Genomic DNA, 13623 nt, shown 5'->3' with positions numbered 1-13623 from the left:
CAATACATTCTCGATCTGCACGCAAAACTCCACACACTCACGCACTTAACCCAAGAGAATTTATGGCAGGCACAAGACAGTCAAATCCGGATGTATGACAGGGGCACGCACCTTAAAGAGTTCACACCGGGAGACAAAGTGCTCGTATTATTGCCCATGTCAAGCTCCAAATTAATCACCAAGTGGCAAGGGCCCTTCGAGGTCACATGGCGAGTCGGGGACGTTGACTATGAGGTGAGGCGAACGGATAGGGTTGGGGCATTGCAAATTTACCACCTCAACCTGTTAAAACGTTGGAACGAGGGGGTCCTTGTGGCGTTGACATTGGTCGTCCTGGAGAAGGCAGAGCTGGGGCCGGAGGTAACCAAAGTAACATCTCAAACCACTCTGGTCCCTTGTGGAGACCACATCTCACCGGCCCAACTCACGGAGGTGGCCAAGTTGCAAAAGGAATTTTCCGACATGTTCTCACCCCTTCCTGGTCATACCCACTTCACAGAGCACCACACTGAGACAACCCCGGGGGTGGTAGTACGTAGTCACCCTTACCGCTTGCCTGAACACAAAAAAAGGTGGTTCGGGATTAACTCAAGGCCATGCTCAAAATGGGCATAATCGAGGAGTCCCACAGTGACTGGAGCAGCCCAGTGGTCCTGGTTCCCAAGACTGATGGGTAGGTTCGTTTCTGTGTGGACTATAGAAAAGTCAATGCGGTGTCTAACTTTGAAGCATACCCAATGCCTTGCATTGATGAGTTGCTTGATCGGTTAGGCACTGCTCACTTTTATTCGACACTGGATCTAATGAAGGGATATTGGCAGATCCCCTTGACTCCTCTATCCCAAGAGAAAACGGCCTTTTCCACAATGTTTGGATTACACCAATTTGTCATATGCTCCCTTTTGGGTTATTTGGAGTGCCCGCTACATTCCAGTGGCTCATGGACAAGATCCTCCACCCTCACACTGCCTATGCAGCTGCATACCTGGACGACATAATCATTTATAGTGATGATTGGCCGTGGCACCTGGAACACCTTAGGGCTGTCCTAGAGTCACTGAGGCATGTGGGTCTCACAGCTAACCCAAAAAAGTGTGCAATTGGGTGGGTGGAAGTATGGTATCTGGGTTTCCACTTGGGTCATGGGCAGGTGTGGCCCCAAATTAACAAGACTGCAGCAATTGCGGCCTGCCCGAGACCCAAGACCAAAAAGGGGGTGAGACAGTTCCTGGGGCTGGCTGGCTACTATTGTAGGTTTGTGCCTAATTATTTGGACATCACCAGCCTGCTGACTGATCTCACTAAAAAAGGAACACCAGATCAGGTCCAGTGGATGGAGCAGTGCCAAAAGGCTTTCACCAAGGTAAAGGCTGCACTGTGTGGGGGGCCACTTTTACACTCCCCTGACTTCTTTCTCCCCTTTATTTTACAGATGGACACATTGGACAGAGGGCTGGGGGCCATTCTGTCCCAGAAGGTGGAAGGCAAGGAGTGTCCTGTGCTGTACATCAGCCACAAGCTCTCAATGTGTGAAAGCAAGTACAGCACCATTGAAAAAGAGTGCCTGGTGATCAAGTGGGTGGTCCTCGCCCTCCGATACTACCTGCTGGGGCGCCCTTTCACCCTCTGTTCAGACCACACACCCCTCCAGTGGCTCCACAGCATGACGGATGCCAATACATGGATCACCCTTTGGTATTTTGCCCTCCAGCCATTTAGGTTCAAGGTGATCTACAAGTCGGGGGTGCAGATAGTGGTGGTGGACTTCTTGTCCCATTGGGGGGGAGTCTGCTGCAGGCCAGATGGCTCCCCAGCCTGAGTCAGGCGGTGGGGGTATGTGGCAGCAGAGGCGTGGCCAAGCGTCAGTTTGTGAATAGAGGGCGGGGCTGGGGAAGGTGAGTGGTTAAGTCATTACACCTGATGTCAATTAATATGTGTGTTTGTTGCAGGGATGGGGGAACATAAAAGGAAGGGGAAAGCAGAGAAGAGGTCTCTCCCGATCAGAACACGTGTGTGTGTATGTGTGTGTGTGTGTGCATGCGCGCGTGCGCACGTGTGTATGGGTGAATGAGTAATGCTGGAAAGCTGAACAAAATAGCTAAAAATAAAGGGTATGTGTGAACATCAACACTCGCCTGCCATGCTTCTGTGCTCCACCCACATCAGGATCTGTCACAACACCTGTTGCTGATTCAAGCCCTATCACAGCACATACATATAAGGACCCCACTAAGAACCAAGACTTTGTAAAGCATATGCTGAGAACCTAGTGTCTGTCTGTACAAAACTTTGAATCTCTGCACTGCTCTCTGGCTTTGATTTTGTTCTGTTGATTTGTATTCTGCCTCTTGCTTTACTTCTGAAACTCTGTTTGCGCCTCGTATGACCCTTGCCTGTATATCAACTCTGCTTTTGCCTGATGCTATTGTGTTGCTTGCCTGCTGTAAATAAACTTTCCTGAACCTGTTACTGACAGATCCACATACATATCCAGATTTGCTTCAAAATCTAATCAACTGGTCCTTGGCCCATGGCCAACCTCCATCCATCCATCATCTGTAGTCGCTTATCCTGTTCTGCAGGGTCACAGGCAGCCTGGAGCCTATCCCAGCTGACTATGGGCAAGAGGCGGGGTACACCCTGGACAAGTCGCCAGGTTATCACAGAGCTGACACAGAGACAACCAACCATTCACACTCACATTCACACCTACGGTCAATTTAGAACCACCAATTAGCCTAACCTGCATGTCTTTGGGGGAAACCGGAACACCTGGAGGAAACCCATGCAGACACGGGGAGAACATGCAAACTCCACACAGAAAGGCCCTCGCCAGCTGCTGAGCTCGAACCCAGGACCTTCTTGCTGTGAGATGACAGTGCTAACCACTACACCACCATGCCACCCCTCATGGCCAACCTTTTCTCCAAATTTCATGAAAAATTGAAGGTAAGTATCAGGAATAGGTTAAATATTTCTGCTATTGCATTTTTAAATTTTTGTGGCTTACATGGATATATGTAATCTGTTAACATCTGAATCAGAGGACAGGTAAGATCCCGGAGAAGTGCATCCAATTTGTGTCTTTACTTGCATACTTGTAGAATGTACTACAGTAATGGTCTCACTGGAATGCCTGAACATCGGCTCCCGGTCCATCCACCTTGTCGTGGTGTGAGAGCCCGAATGCACCGATTTCCTAGTCCCGGGGTAGGTGCAACATTCCTATTCTGTAACCTTGAATGAGGGGGTGGAGATTGGATAGTCACAAAAGGATGGACCACCAGCATGTCGGTTATGCTGAGAGGTGGCAGCCCCACCAGCTGACTATGCCAGCATCAGGCCTACTACCTGTCATGGTGGAATCTAAATCTTGTAATGACACTGACTACAAGAAACTGGACTGACCTCTCTCAGAACCGACCAATGCGCGTTCCCGATAAACAAGTACTGAATTTCCTTAACAAGGTCCATATTGCAACCTGGAATGTACAAACACTTCTTCATACAGGATATGCAACACTTTTGCCAAACGAACTGTCCAAATATGATCTAAGCCTAGCTGGCATCTGCGAAGCCCGATGGCCCGGATCTGGAGAGTCCATCACTGGAGACCACACCATCATATGGAGTGGGCCAGAAGATAGAAATGGACTCCATGGAGTAGCCCTAGCCTAGCCTGGGCCCGCCCATCCTAAGCGTGATGCAACACGAGGGCCTGTTGCGAGCTTAGTCTGGCCAGGCAAGCTATCTACAGCTCTTCCAAGCTCCCGAAAAACTGGGAGCCAATCAACTTTGAGCATCTCCAACGGCCCTGGGTAGAGGCGTGTTCAAGGCAGTGACGTAGTAGAACTGCGACCGGAAGCCATAGATTGTTTACAGAATCTATGCCGGAAGCGCTTCATTCACATCACGAACATGGAGCAGTGGCAAGCCTTTGACACAGCAGTAGATGCTGTATTGAAAGCATTCAATGGGAAGTTCTCATTGAAAACAGAGCAAAGAGCAGCCCTGGAGGTATTTATCTTCTTCCTGTTACTCAAGCAGTTTCCGTCGCGTCACATACGTCAGAGGAAAGAGTGATGTGATTGGTTTAAGCTTCGTCACAGCCTTTTCTGGCTTTGACCAGTAGCAAACTGAGGCATTTCAGGGAGGCGGGTCAACCATGCGCTTTGGGAGACGGTTGGGCTTAATAGCTTTGCCAGACCTAATGCTCGCAGAGCTTTGAAGTCGCATTAGCCAGACTAGCCCTAGCCATTCCCTCACATTTAAGAGGATCGCTCATCAGCTGGAAACCAATCTCTGACAGACTGCTCACAGCTCGCCTCCTTCACAAACATGGGAAAATGACTGTCATTGTCGCCTACGCACCAACAGAGGCCGCCCAAGATACAGACAAGGATGCATTTTATGACCAGCTACAGGAAGCTATCCAAGATGCTTCGCCACATGACATTACCCTAGTCCTCACCGATGCTAATGCCACCCTGTCAGCCAACTCCCGGAACATCTATCAGCAGGATGTGATTGGCCCCATAACTGTGGAGTCAGCCACCAACAACAATGGCAGCCGCCTACTGGAGCTCAGCAGAGCCACAAATCTCTGCATTGCTGACATGTGGTTCCCTCGCAAGAGGATCCATCACTGGACCTGGTACAGCCCTGATGGAAGAACCAGAAAAGCCATTGACCATATCCTCATCTCAAGCTGCTGGAAATCGTTCATCACTAACTGCTGAGTCTACAGAGGTGCCCAACTTGGCAACACAGACCACAGGCTGTTGATGGCCCACATGAGGCTCAAGCTTAAGGTTGACCCATTCATCAAAAGGCAAGTACGTCTTTACTCCTCTTGACTCAAGGACCCAATGATCCAAGAAGCCTACAAATGTGCTATCACCAACCATACAGTGCCCTAGCTTCGGCTGCAATGTCGGACTGGCAGCACTTCAAATCTGAAGCCTACAAAGTGGCTGAGGAAATAATAGGCAGGAGCAGACCCTCCTTCAAACAACCATGGATCTCACAAGAGACCCTTGACATCATCGACCGCAGCCGAGCTGCGTGCCTTCGTGGGGACAAGATTGAGTATCACCGTCTCAACAGAGTTCACAACACAGCTATCCATCAGGACCGCGAGAAGTACTGGATCGAACAAGTGGCTAAGCTAGAAACCGCGGCAGAGCGGAAGGACCAAAAGCAAACCTACAGTCTTCTTTGTCAAGCCAAGGCTGGCCCTCGACAACACAGCTTCTTTATCAAAGACAATGCTGGTAACATAATCTCCACAGAAGCTGACTGTATTAACTGCTGGAAGGAGCACTTTAGCCAGCTGTTAAACCATCCTTCAGTTCCTGAGGATCCCACACTGGTCAAGGCTGCCAATGTGACTGATGCCACAAACCCCAATTGCCCCACTACTCCCATTATCCCAGATGAGGTGAAGGCTGCTCTGAGGAAACTGAAGAATGGGAAGCCCCCTGGCATCTGCAACATCACAGCCGAGATGCTGAAGACTGGAGGCGACCATATGACCCAGTGGCTCACTCAGATAATAAACCACGTGTGGATCCTACAAAAGCTCCCTGATGACTGAAGACGGGGTATCATCTTACCATTCTGGAAAAGGAAGGGAGACCAGCTGGTATGCAGCAATCACAGGGGCATTACTTTACTCTCCATCCTGGGCAAGCTGTTCACCCGTATCCTACTCACAAGAGCCATCCCAGCCATCAGGAGCAGATGGTGCCCACAACAAGTAGGCTTTATGCTGAACCGCTCCACCATCGACCACATTTCTGCATTTTGCCTAGCCATTGAGCAGGCACGCAAGTTCAGAAAGAACCGGCATCTCTATATTGCTTTTATAGATCTCTGAGCTGCATTCGATACAGTGGACCACACTTCCCTCTAAAAGATCCTGAGACTGCTTGGAGTACCACAGAAGATAATCACCCTCTTTCAGCAGATGTACAACTCTGCAGAGAGCTGTGTCAGAGTGAACGTCAAGGAGTCAGAGTGGTTCACCATCAACAGTGGAGTTTGCCAGGGCTGCGTGGCTGCACCGGATCTTTTTAATTGTGTCATTGACTACTTAATGACTAAGGTCTGTGAATGCATTCCTGGGGTGTCCTTTGGACAGTGCAACCTAGCGGATCTTGAGCATGCCGACAACACCATCTTGCTTGCTGACAATTTGGATCGACTCCAAGAAGCCCTCATGGTGTATGACGAGGAGGCCAAAAAACTCAGCCTCAGCATCAACTGGAGTAAAACAGAACTTATGCACATTGGCGAAGGCCCCGACCCTGAACCTCTTGTCCTCAACCTTTGCACAGTTAACTTTGTTTTTTTCATTCAAGTATCTCGGATCAATAATCTCCAAGACTGGTGCCCTAAAATCCGAAATCAATCAAATATGCACTCAAGCTTCAGCTGTTCTGCAGTCCCTGTGGAAACCACTCTGGCATCACTACCACATTACACAATGGACTAAACGACGCATTTACAACTCTTCTGTCATATCAGTCCTCCTGTACTGCTCTCAAACCTGGCCATTAAACAACACTTTGGCAGCCCGACTTGACGGCTTTGATAGTAGAGCCCTAAGGAGGATCATCGGTATTCGATGACATGAACATGTGAGCAACAAGGAACTTCATAAGTTGACTAAACAACCTCCTGCTTCATGCCTAGCAGCAATGCGACTGGTATGTTGGAATGGACATATCCTATGCCTCCCACCCGAGCACCCCACCCAAGCCATATTGGATTTTAATCCCAAACAGGCAGGATGGTGGCAGACATGGGGGGCCCCTCACACCCGTTGGATGGATGTTGTGGCATGCGATCTGAGGAACCTTAACATCTCACTTCCCCAGGCACTGCAGATGCTGGAAGACAGAAGCAGATGGCGAAGCCTAGTGAACTTAGTCGGCTCTACGCACCACGTGCAAGAGGATGAGTGAGTGAGTGAGTGAGTGAGTGAGTGGTCAGGTATTAGGTACTTAACCAATGTTAGTACATACTGAGTATTCGCATGCAGCCTAGAGCTACAGCGACCTCCCAGCACTATTAGCAAGATACAAGCTGGGAAAGACCTGCACCTACTGTACTTTGTGAATTCAGCACCAGTGTAGGAGTGAACCATAAGATTTGGCCTTCCTGCCTTGGATGCAATGGAATTGGAATCATCACTGCAAATGGGCAGAGGCTACTGGAGCTATGATTCAGCCATGACCTACATGTAACTAAAGGATGCACCCCAGGTCAGGACACTTGCATCAACTGGATCCCATCATCATAGCAGATGTTGCAAGCAGCTCATATCCACTGTCAACATGATTCCAACTATCTCTACCTCAGACAGTGCAGAAGCAAGGTTGAACTGACTGTAGACATCACTTGGCTGCCTGTCATGGAGGAACCAACTGGATGAGGAACCAACTGCAGCAGAGCTTGAGAAAGCTATTTATGCACTGGCCAAAGGTAAAGCACCAGAGAAATGGCACAATCCCACCAGAGTTCATTATAGCATGGAAATCAACTCTGCTGTACCACCTACATAAACTCCTGAGCATCTTCTCTTAAAAAAGACTCTGTCCCCAGTACATGAGAAGATCATCACTCTACTTAACAAGAAGGGCAACCACAGTGACAGCAACAACTTTTTGGGAGATACTAATCCTTAGGATCACTCGAGTCATCCTCACCAACCTGCAGACACTGGTAGACCTATTCGTGATAGTGTGTCTTCAGGGCAGAAATGTCCACAGTTGACCTGATTTTATCTGTCAGACAACTCCAGAAGAAATGTCAGGAACAGAGAAGACCTCTGTATCTGGCCTTTGTTCACCTCAACAAGGCCTTCAAACTCAATATTAGGAGTGGTTTATTAACTGCCCCTAAAACTGCTGAGTATGATCACTTTCTACCAAAAATACACCAGATGTCTTTAGCATTGCCAGCGGAGTTACACAGGGTTGTGTCCTAGGACCAACACTGTATGGGATTGTTTGTGTTTCAGTCGTACACCTTGAGCTCAACCTCTGAATGAATCTACCTGCATGCTAGATCAGATGGTACACTCTTCAACTTGGCTTGTCTTTATGCAAAAATCAAAGTCCTCATCAGACAGATGCTCTTTGCAGATGGTCCGGCTTGCCACTCACATGCAAGACAGCCTCCAGCATCTTTTGGGCAGATTATCCAAGACCTGTACCCAAGGCCATTTGATCAACAATCAGCACCTAGAAGACAGTGGTAATGGGCCAAGACACCAAAAACATACTCTCTACTGACAGCTCCATGCTCGTGGTTGTCAGTAACCTTATGTACCTGGGCTCCATCATCTCTGCCAACCTTGGTCTTGATGCTGAGATAAATGCCCACATTGGAAAGACTGCTACTGCCATGGGGAAGCTCAGCAAGAGAGCAAAATTGCTACCTCACAGCAAACACCAAACTGAAAGTCTACCAGGGGTGTGTACTCAGCCTACTTTTGTATAGCAGTGAGAGCTGGACTACCTAGTCCTGGCAAGAAAAGAAGCTCAACTTTACCTCTGGTGCATCCTCAATATATCCTGGCAGGATCATTGGGGTACTGATAGTAAGCAAAGTCTCAGATGGCTCGATCACATCTGAAGGATGGAGAGTGGGCATATCCAAAAAGATCTTTGCAGTCATCTGGAGTATGATTTTTGGCCTACAGGCTTTCCCTATCACCACTACAGAGACATTTGTAAAAGAAACGTTGTTGGGAAGCCACGGCCTAATGGTTCGATAAGTAGCTTTGGGACCAAAAGGTTGCCAGTTTGATTCCTTGGACCAGCAAGAATGGCTGAAGTGCCATTGAGCATGGCACCTAACCCCCAACTGCTTTGCAGACTGCTCCAGATACATTGTACATCACTCTCGATAAGAGTGTCTGATAAATGCCATTAATGTAATGTGATGTTACTGTGGTCAAGTGGGAAAATGTTGCTGAGTATTACAACCACTGTACTAAAATAGTGAAGGAAGGCATTAGGCAAGCATTGGCCAAAGACCACAGAAAAAGAGCAAAGCTGCTGCTGATCCAGCCCCATCAACCTTCTCATGAGACACAACAGAGACTGCCACTCCAGTACGAGACTGTTTAGTCAATGCAGGCACTGTCCAAGCCCATGAATGAGTGGTTAGTCAACACACCTAAATTTGACAATGTCCCTTTTAGTTAATAAAATCTGCAGTTTTTGTCAAAAAAAAAGCAGTTACAAGGTCAAAACTGCCAGGTTTCTGTCCTTGTAAAGACAATTGTTCATCATTTTATTTATTATTATGGTCAGGTCACTTGCCCAAGCTTATAATTACATCATCAGCTTTTCTTTGGCTGCTACCACACTTGCCAGAGCAGTTGGGGGTCAGGTGCCTTACTCAAGGGCACTTCAGCCAGTACTGATGGTCCAGGGAATCAAACCAGCAACCTTTTGGTCCCAAAGCTGTTTCTCTAACCATCAGGCCATCACTTCCCCCTCTGGAAAAACCATGATGGAAGAATCATGATAATGGAAAAACATACACATTGGCACTGGAATATACTTGCTTTTGGAAAAACACATCCTTCTGTTCAGTAAATGTGTTGTCTACAGATTTCACTTGAAGGTTACATACAATCTGAGAAGCGTCTTTGATAGATTTCACGCTGCTATAGTAGATGTTGCAACTCCAGTTTTTGGAGAACCTTTAAAACAGGAATGTGAAATGGTTTTATCTCACTGCCTCTCTCACCATCCATCCATGCAAAATGGCTTAAGCAGTGGCATGGCTTCTGTGGGCCATGGCTTAATCTGCTTTCCCGAGGAAACGTCATGGCACGGCCGCTACATCGCTGGCTGGAGCGATAACACACCGCTGTGACGAGCAGCTAGAGTGTCTAAGGCACTGTGAATGTTACCTGTGTGTGTGTATGTACAGTATTTGTGTTTGGGCATTTTTGTTACCTTTTGTTATTTTGTTGAGGAATTTAGTCTCACACCCACAGGCTGCTGTGATGACAGTCTTTTTTTGCATAAGACGTGGCAAAGTGAGAAATAAGAGAATTTTCCAGTGGACAAAAATGGCAAATGTATTCTGTGTATCATTTAGTGATGAATCTTATCCTTTTCTTAACATTAATTTGAGTAAAGTTAATGAAAGCAAGCTAATCATCTAAGGCAAAGAAAACAAGTTGCGTTTATGTCACCCTTCTGCATTTACAGTGCTCCAGGTCCAGCTCACCTTTCCCAGAATCCAATTTGTTGTATTTGTTTACATAGAGACCACTGCGTTTTGAAAGCATGTTACTGCAATTGTCTCTTGAACTTTTGAAATTTTCTAGTTCTCTTCATGTGTGCTCACCGAGCTGAATCCCAAGCCTTTACAAGAAAACATTCATGGATAAGACTCGAAGCCTTGTTGCGTAAGAAGATTATGAAGAGTTGAGTATCAGCCTGGATGTAGAAGGGACCAGTTATCTTGAATGTTACACCTATGTTTCTCCAACCAACTCACAAACAACAACAGCGTTTGTCAACAGCAGTGGAATATTGATGGCATTGAAAACGGTGACTCACTGTTTAGCACAGAGGCTTCTGGGAAGGCTGAACTGGATCCTTTAACATTTCTATTATTTTTCTTCTTCTCATGATTTTTCTATAAAGCCCAGATTTGTGTCTTTTCTGTGAACATCTTCCCCCATCTGACCTCTGGATTTCTCCAGCACTTTCAGAGCACAGTCGCTCCATGCCACAATACACAATCCTCCTCAGGCTTCTTTTCCTACAAGTTATGACACGGAAAAATCCCCAAAGCTGTAATTCATGAACAGTTCACTCCACATACAATCTGTCGGTCTCTGTTTGATCACAAAACAATAAAGATTTCCTAAATCAACATATCAGCAACTTCAAATCAAGAGTAGTGTCCCCTGCTGCCGATTTTCTGAATTGAGCCAAAAAGTTCCTCTACTCTGCTGGCACCACCATGATTGAAAATCATGTGATTACATTCCTGTGTGCTGATTGGCCAAAGTTCAAAACAGTGTTCATGAACCTTACATGGCATGTTGTTTTACCTGTAGACTTTGTGTACTACTTGTGTTAGGGTTTTGAACCTGGTTTGCTGGTGTAATAATCCAGCAAACCCCCACTAGGCCACCAGGGGGATGACTCAAATGCAGAGGCGTGAGGCGGAAATAGAAAAGTATCAAAAAGTTTATTTACAATATATACAGTCCAAAAAGAAATAATTCAAAACACTCAGAAGATGAAGGAAAAAATAAAAAATATCCAAAAGTTCAAAGTCAAAACAAAAGCCAAAAAACCAGAAAAGAAAAGGCAAAAATACCAATGCTCAGAAGATCCAAAAAAACAGTAAATACTAAGTCCAAAAAGTCCAAAAAGCAAAGCAAAGTGCAAAACCAAAAAGACAAAGGCAAGGAACACGGTACAGAGGTAACTGGAGCTAAACATAACAGCACAAAGACTCCATGACGAGAGGACTGCACTCAGGGGTATAAATACACAAACTAATTAAGGACAGGGCGGGGCAGGAAACAGGCAATAAGACAAACACAAAACACAGAACACAGTGGCGACCTCTAGAGGCCAAAACAAACATGACCAAACAAAGGAAATAACAGCGGCCTCTAGAGGCCAAAACAGTCCCAGTCCTAACAGGACCCCCCCCCCCCCCCCCCCAGGAGCGTCTCCTGACATTCCCAGGGCGATCAGGATGGGCCGAATGGAAGTCCCGACAAAGTTCTTTATCAAGTATGTCCTGAGCTGGGACCCAGCAGTGCTCCTCAGGGCCATAGCCCTTCCAGTCCACAAGATATTGGAGACCCCTGCCAACCCGGCGGGAGTCCAGCAGGCGGTGCACAGTGAAAACGGTCTGACCCTGGAAGATGCGGGGGGCGGGGGGTTCCTAGGGGCAGGGGCATACGTGGACGTCAGTACGGGCCGCAACAGGGAAACATGGAATGTGGGGTTGATCCTTAGCATACGTGGTAACTGGGGCTGGTAGGAGACAGGGTTAACTCTGCGTACAACCTTGAAGGGGCCAACGTAGAGAGGAGCAAGCTTGCAGTTCTCCACCCGCAGCAGAAGGTCCTTGGTGGACAGCCAAACCCACTGCCCAGGGCGGAAAGTGTGGGCAGGTCTCCTATGGCGGTTGGCCTGAGTCTGGTTGGTACTGGAGGTCTGGATGAATGTCCTCCTGACCTTGCTCCAGGTCTTGCGACACCGTCTCACGTATTGGTTGACCGAGGGCACCGCAGCGTCCTCCTCCTGGTCCGGGAACAGAGGTGGCTGGAACCTGAATTGGCACTGGAACGGTGACAGCTTGGTGGCCGATGACTGCAGGGTGTTGTGGGCATACTCTGCCCATGGCAGCCAGGTGCTCCATGATGTCGGGTTATCCATAGCCAGGCCTCGCAGGGTGGTTTCCAGGTCTTGGTTGAGTCTCTCCGTCTGGCCATTGGACTGGGGGTGGAACCCAGAGGAGAGGCTGGCAGTGGCCCCAATGAGCTTGCAGAAGCCGTGCCACACTCGGGAGGAGAACTGGGGCCCCCGGTCAGAGACGATGTCCTGAGGAAGACCAAAGACTCGGAAGACGTGATTAAATAACAATTTAGCAGTGTCAAGGGCAGAAGGGAGTTTGCACAGTGGTATAAAGTGGCAGGCCTTGGAGAATCTGTCCACTATGACCAAAATGACAGTGTTACCTTGAGACTCAGGGAGACCCGTGATGAAGTCGATCACCACATGGGACCAGGGATACCGGGGAATAGGCAGAGGATGCAGGAGACCCTGGGGACACTGTCGCAGGTTCTTGGTTCTGGTGCAGACCTCACAGGACAGGACAAATGACCTCACTTCCTTCTCCATGTTAGGCCACCAGAAGTATCTTTTCAGGAAGTCCAGGGTCCTCCGAGCTCCCGGGTGGGTGGTGAGAGGGGAAGAGTGACCCCACTGGAGAACCTTGGCCCGGGCTTGACGAGGGACGTACAAGAGGCCCGGTGGCCCTGTCCCAGGATCAGGGTCCCGGTGTTGAGCTTGTCGAACGGTCTCCTCAATACCCCAGCAGACAGGAGCCACAATCCGGGATACAGGGATAATAGGCCCAACTTCACTCTCCCTGTTGTTGGGCAAGAACAGCCTGGAGAGCGCATCCGGTTTGGTGTTCTTAGAGCCCGGGCGGTATGATAGGGTGAAGTTGAAATGGCTGAAAAACAAAGCCCACCTAGCCTGTCGTGGATTCAGCCTCTTGGCTTGCTGGAGGTACTCCAGGTTCTTATGGTCTGTCCACACCAGGAATGGATGTTGTGCTCCCTCCAGCCAGTGCCTCCACTCCTCAAGGGCTCATTTGACCGCTAGCAGTTCCCGATCCCCCACATCATAGCGGGACTCCGCAGGGCTCAGGCGGTGGGAGAAGTAAGCGCAGGGGTGCAGCTTCCCTTCCGAGCATTGAGAGAGCACCACGCTGACACCACTGTCCGAAGCGTCCACCTCCACGATGAATGGTTGGGAGGTGTCCGGGAGAACCAGAATGAGTGCCGTGCAAAAGCAGTGTTTGAGGTCATTAAACGCCTTTTCCGCCTGAGGG

Source organism: Neoarius graeffei, chromosome 4 (genome assembly GCF_027579695.1).
Source record: "Neoarius graeffei isolate fNeoGra1 chromosome 4, fNeoGra1.pri, whole genome shotgun sequence".
In the NCBI taxonomy this organism is placed as follows: Eukaryota; Metazoa; Chordata; class Actinopteri; order Siluriformes; family Ariidae; genus Neoarius; species Neoarius graeffei.
This window is presented reverse-complemented; position numbering follows the sequence as displayed.